General features: G+C 32.9%; 2 protein-coding genes across 18 annotated transcripts in view; one reads left to right on the forward strand and one right to left on the reverse strand.

Annotated features, from left to right (window-relative positions):
• Positions 1-6,152, reverse strand: part of LOC117170335 (furin-like protease 1) — a 1,188,597-nt gene that overhangs the window by 777,174 nt on the left and 405,271 nt on the right. The gene's annotated exons all lie outside the window — the stretch shown is intronic.
• Positions 1-6,152, forward strand: part of LOC117170337 (dynein intermediate chain 2, axonemal-like) — a 59,383-nt gene that overhangs the window by 43,686 nt on the left and 9,545 nt on the right. The gene's annotated exons all lie outside the window — the stretch shown is intronic.

Genomic DNA, 6,152 nt, shown 5'->3' on the forward strand with positions numbered 1-6,152 from the left:
AATGGTATTATTGTGATTTTCGTCGAAAGTTGATGTCAGAGAGAAAAGTGTTCCATAGAAAACATATAGATACTAAAAAAATATACATCTTTTGTATCAGTGACTCTTTTACATAACCTCAAAATGTCCGAGAAAAATTCGAAAAACCGTGCTTTCTTTTTCTTCGTTTATTATTTTTCATTTTCGTAAAAATAATTTGATTTTGACAAAACTCAATGAAAGTATACCTTTTTATGTCCTTGTTATTCACACATTTTTTATATAGAAAATTCAATTGGTTTCCGAGATAATCATTTGTTCCTGCCTGAAACACTTTTTTTCAAATTAAATTTGTCCTTCAGAAGATCATCGTACAGAGTTCTTTGAGGGTACGAATTCATGGTACGAATTTTCAGTATACTGTGTTTCTTCCTGATATTCAAACGTTTCTTCGATATCGCTAAATTCCTCGGATAACTGAATTTCCGGATTGGAGCAAAGACCGGGCTGCTCGATTTCACATAAAATGTCTTCGTATTCATCGAAATCTTCCGAAATTTTGTCAAAGTTGGAGCAATCTTTCCAACCATGACATTTTGTACATAAATCTGTACATCGCAGTCCATGCTTTCGACACCCACATCTATTACCTTCGCAACTCTTTTCGCAGCTCCAAGAGATTGTTTTCAATAAATCTTGAGGTATGACCGAGGCTTCTGTATAACGGGGCTTGAGTACTTTTAAATTATTGATAGTTTCTTCTTTCCAGTCTCACTTGGTTGCAGTTATTTTGTTTCCAAGCCACGTTTGAAGTTGAAAGTATACTCTGTAAGAGTGTTATGTAGCTGCTCCAACAGTTGGTGGTAATTTTTCTAATTTAAAAGTAGACTTTTCAGTCAATACTTCGTACTGCTGAAATCTCAAATCGTCTAGAGATAATTTATCATTTGTGCAATTGTGAATAGATGAAATAAATTTCAAACCATTTCGAGAAATGACTTTTGGATCTGCATCACGCTGATAAAAAGGCCCTACCATCTTCGCCAACTCGGGAGTTTTAATAAGTGAATTAAATGCTGTTTTTTTTCCTTTGCCTGAAAAAACAGATGTATCACAGCCAGTAAATCTTGGCCAACAACGACAGTTTTTTACATTCGGCTACTTCTGTTGCTGCATTTATAGCCTTATACTTCTCGGCGATTTCTATTGCTATGTTAATAATTAATGAATCTGCGTCTTCTGCCGATGTAATTATTATATATCCTTCAAATATTAATGTTTTTGATTATTCTTTTATTAATTTATTTATATTTTCATCATTTGAACAAAACTCCTCTTGTGAAAATGTGAATTTTGTGTGTGGTTCAAAAATAAAAGAAGGAACACTTGAAGAATTTTCTCGCCTCAACCGTTCAGTTTTTGTCAAACAACTTAGTGCAAGAGAAATCTACTGTCAATAATATGCACAATATTTTCAGTGATTGGAAAAGCTTCAGTGCTTGTGAAGTTATGGAACAGTTCCGATTTAACGTATTTTCGCAAGCCGTTTTCCGTAATAAGTGATAACGAGAATGGAGCAAGTTAAAATTTTAAATATTCCTTCATGTCATCTTTGCTATTGATATTCACACATAAACGTTGAAACAATAATAATGAGTTTAGTGGAATAGTCTCATAATTTATTTTGACTGCTGATTCAACAGTTTGAAGAGACAAAACTTTGTTTTTTCGTGTGAATTTAATACTCTGAAAATCCTGGCCTATTATTGATTTAGGTAACTGATTTCATGCCTACTTCGTATGCTCTGTGACAGTTAATACAATCGTTGCCAACAATTCCAGAAAATATTTACATAATATTTGATGTCTCTGGAAACGGATTATACATGTTGAAAAATTCCAATAACTTTTCAAGATCTGCGACATCTCTCGTAATCCTAGACACTTTGGAATCAACATGCTGTTCAGACGTGGAATAAGAAAAATTGCAAAAATTTTCCATTTCGTTGCAAACTTCAACTAGAATTATCATAGTTAATACGAATTTTGTTAAAACGCTTTTGCCCATTCCACGTCCGTGTGTCAGTCCAACCTGAGTCTTCATTGGTCCATTAAAACTTGCTCTATAGTCATGTCTGACCAAACTCCACAACTAAACTTTTCAGAGCGTCTAATTGTAAAGTAACCATTCGTCGTAAATAGCTCAAATTGATACACGTCCATTATATATTTTAAGGTTAACATATCCTGAAGATATAAGTGAGCAGATTTCGCATAATTGTTGTGCCCGCTCGCATGAAAGTGTGGAATCATTCGTTCAATACATTTTAAGTGTAGATCTCAGTTGCCCGAACGTTCTGCTTTTATGATATCTTTAACTATCGTCAACACATCCCGGTATTGAATCCAAAGTTGTGCAGTCGGTCCACTTTTTCACAATTCTTCAATCTGTTTCATAAATTTATCTCTGATTTGTGTATATTCTTCGCTTTTCATTTCTTCTTTGAAATTTTCTGCACCAAAATTTAGCAATAGGGCATCAAACATTCCCTTTTCTTCTTTTGTTAATTCAAGTGATTGGAAAATAATAGTAGCCAAAGCAATTTGAACAAGGAAATGTGCTCTGATGGCTCTGGAAGAGGCATGTCCTACAAATGCTTTTTCAGCTGAATTCTCAGCGTATATTACACAAAAAGCTTCTTTCAGTCCGCTTCCGTTCATTATGAATCCAGTCGTCTCAAGGAATTACATTAACGTATGGAATCCACCAAGTCTTATCCTAATTTTTGACAAAGCATATGGATCATGCTCTGGATCTACGCATGACAGAATATATCGGGCTTTTTGATACGGAGGCTGATCAAATGTTACAAAGAAAATTTGTCCATTGTTGTTTCGTTTGTTTTCTTCAGCTGCTTGTACTATAACAGTAAAAATTATATCGTAGTCGCTTGGTGGATTATTGACAAATGGTAATGGAATACATGTCGGTATCTTGTAACCATAATTTGAATGAACATCATCCATGAATTCACTGTAGCCATTTAATTTCATATTTGAATATTTGGAAAAGAGCCAAGTAATATCTTCCAATCGATATTTTTAGTCTTGTGAAATCATAATTAAAAACGTCCTGAATAAATGTTTTTTTTGTCCTTTCGCACTTTTCTTTTCGAAGCGTTTTGTTTCAGTGAATCCGAACTTGCCAATTACATTCGAAGATAGATTGTTTGTTACTCTAGCGATAGTTTTTTTGGAAGTTACACTTGATGAGGGAGTTACGATTTTAAGTCCTATCATGGCGTGAAACGTATTTTTGCCATCGATAGTGCAAGTGTTGTGATCGGCGTTGTAAAATATGTACTGAATAAAACTTTCGGGATCACAAGTATGATTATCAAGATCATTTACAATTAAAGCTTCAAAGCGCAAAGTTTCATCGTAGTTTGCACATACTCGTAAATATGACAAGGCATCTATTAATTCCCTCGATGCATATTTTTTGTGCATCATCGACGATAAACCGAGTAAAATTGGCGATAAAAATGACCGTGGCCTTGCTAACGTAATTATACTATGAGCGATTGTAGCTATTCTTTTTTTCCACTTAAAATCATTTTTTTTACTTTTATCTTTATGAGTTTTGAGAACAATGTCAAGAAAGTCAATAAACGACTCAGAAATTTTTACAAAGAAATTTTCTTCATCAAATTTTGGAAGAACGTACTTATTTTTATCGTGATTAGTCTTACGAATGTCCTCCAAGATAATATTACCAGCCATTTTAACAATGCTTATTCGTTCTAGTTCAGGATTTTGTTGTTGATCATTATACCATTCTTTCTAAACTTGCTTACTAATTTTATGTTTGAAAAGAATAATGAGATCTGTTTTTAACTGTATAAATTCGATTTCGCCGTCAGGGTAGCGTTTCATCAAATTTGACTTGATACTCTGCAACTCAGGAAGATTACCTGTGAATTCTTTTTTAATCTCATTTAAAGAAAATTGAGTTTCACTTTTATTTTTTTCAATATAATCGATCGTGTGTTGTACAAAGTCTTTCGTATTGTCAGATATAGGACGTCCAAATTGATTAGAATGTCTTTTTACATAAAACTTAGCCATACAGTTTACATGGTAGCGAGCTTGAACCTCAAGTAAATCCTTATTTTGAATTAAACGTGCCATTACGTTTTTATTGAATGTATTAGAAGCTTGTCTTTCTTTAAGTGAATCAATGATTTTATCTCTAGTTTGATTTTTTTGTACTATTCTTATGTTTTGTTTTATATCATCACAAGTGTGACCGCAAAAAAAAGTGTTTGAAAAGCGAAATTAACCGCATTTTTACGATGTTTTTACCTTCAACAGTTTTCTTAATATGCGCTACTGCAGAATTTTTATCGCACTTTCTCGGTTATATGTATCTGAACATACTTTGTGAATAGACGCTGATGTAATTTCGACACTTTCGATCTCTTCTTTTTTTACTGGATTCAATTAGCCTATTCATTGCTTTCTTTTCGATCGCTCTCAAATCTCCTCCACTTACATCACAAATAATATAAGCAGGATCATCCATACTGATAATCTGTAACGCAATGAAGTAAACAAGCACTCAATTTTGTTATTGTTTTATACGCAACATTTAAATAGATATTTTACAATTTATGTATATTAATTTCATATTGTTTCTCATATTTTCATATTGTTTATCGAAAACATATGTATTATCCACAATAGCGAAGATTACAACGCACTCTTCTCTAGTTTTTGAGGTTAAAAACCGATAATATTGATACTTTATTTAAAATATTTAATATCCAAAAAATAATTTTATTGATCATACCTTGTAACCCAATCTGCATTAAAATCTTATGCTTTCGGCAAATTATTTGACCACGTAGCTTTCAAAATTATGCTTACACAACAATGTGCCTGCTCCGGGAAGAAATCAAGAGCTACCATAAAACAGAAGAGGCACTACTGGTTTTGCTACATGAAGTCTGGTGTACTTCAGAATGGCAGCGAGAGACTCGAATGGAATATCATGAAGCTTCTGGTCAAATAATAAAACACAGTTTCTCTCGTATTTTTTCCGTCAAATTTAATGGAGTAATCAGTTCTTTAAGATATTTTACAATTTAAACAAATTATCAACATTTAGTGAAAGATTTATTGTTGCAAAAGTCACTTTTCGAGTTTTTTCCGTTTTTGAGCATGTTTTCTAATGGGGACTATATATATTTTTTATTTCATCAGAAAATATATGGCAAAACAAAAAAATTGATCCATCAAAGAACTCTGTACGATGATTTTCTGAAGGACAAATTTAATTTAAAACAAGTGTTTCAGGTAGGAACAAATGATTATCTCGGAAACCAATTGATTTTTCTGTCTAAAAAAATGGTTAATATTGAAGACATAAAAAGGTATACTCTCGTTGAGTTTTGTCTAAATAGAATTATTTTTGAGTAAATGAAAAATAAAAAACGAAAAAAAAGAAAACACGTGTTTTTGATTTTTTCTCAGACATTTTGAGGTTATGTGAAAAAGTTTCTGATACAAAAGTTGTAGATTTTTTATAATCTATATGTTTCGATCAAACACTTTTCTCTCTGACGTCAACTTTCGCTGAAAATCGCAATAATACCATTTTCACCCCTTTTAACCCCTCCCAAATCAACCCTGCCACACCCCTGCTCACGCATTTTTCTTTTTCAGGTTTATTCTGAACCACTTTATCATTTCCAATTGTCGAAGTGCTGTTAACAATTTTTTTTGCCTTAAAATAAGTTAATTCGCCTGGACTACGATGCCTAATGGGAAGGAAGCAAGTCAAGCGCGAAGCGTCTATTTTGCAATTTTGGAGTTTTAAAAGTGAGTTAGTTATTTTGAGTGAAGTAAAATCAAGTTCAGATGGAGTTTCTTACGAAACACAGACGGCAGCAGTATCAAAAGCAAAATTCTCAAAATAATACTTTGGTAAGTAAATCTTGTACACAACTAGCATCAAGCATTATAGCTGCATTGTAAGCGTTACATTCATGTATCTTTTTCCCTAAATGTACAGTACAGTCTGTCAAGTTAAAGCGTGGGTGGCTTTACTCGCAGTCGGTAAGGTGTATCGACATGATTTTGGTGTCAAAATATTAAGAAGAGCTCCCTCT

Source organism: Belonocnema kinseyi, chromosome 3 (assembly GCF_010883055.1).
Source record: "Belonocnema kinseyi isolate 2016_QV_RU_SX_M_011 chromosome 3, B_treatae_v1, whole genome shotgun sequence".
NCBI classification, from domain to species: Eukaryota; Metazoa; Arthropoda; class Insecta; order Hymenoptera; family Cynipidae; genus Belonocnema; species Belonocnema kinseyi.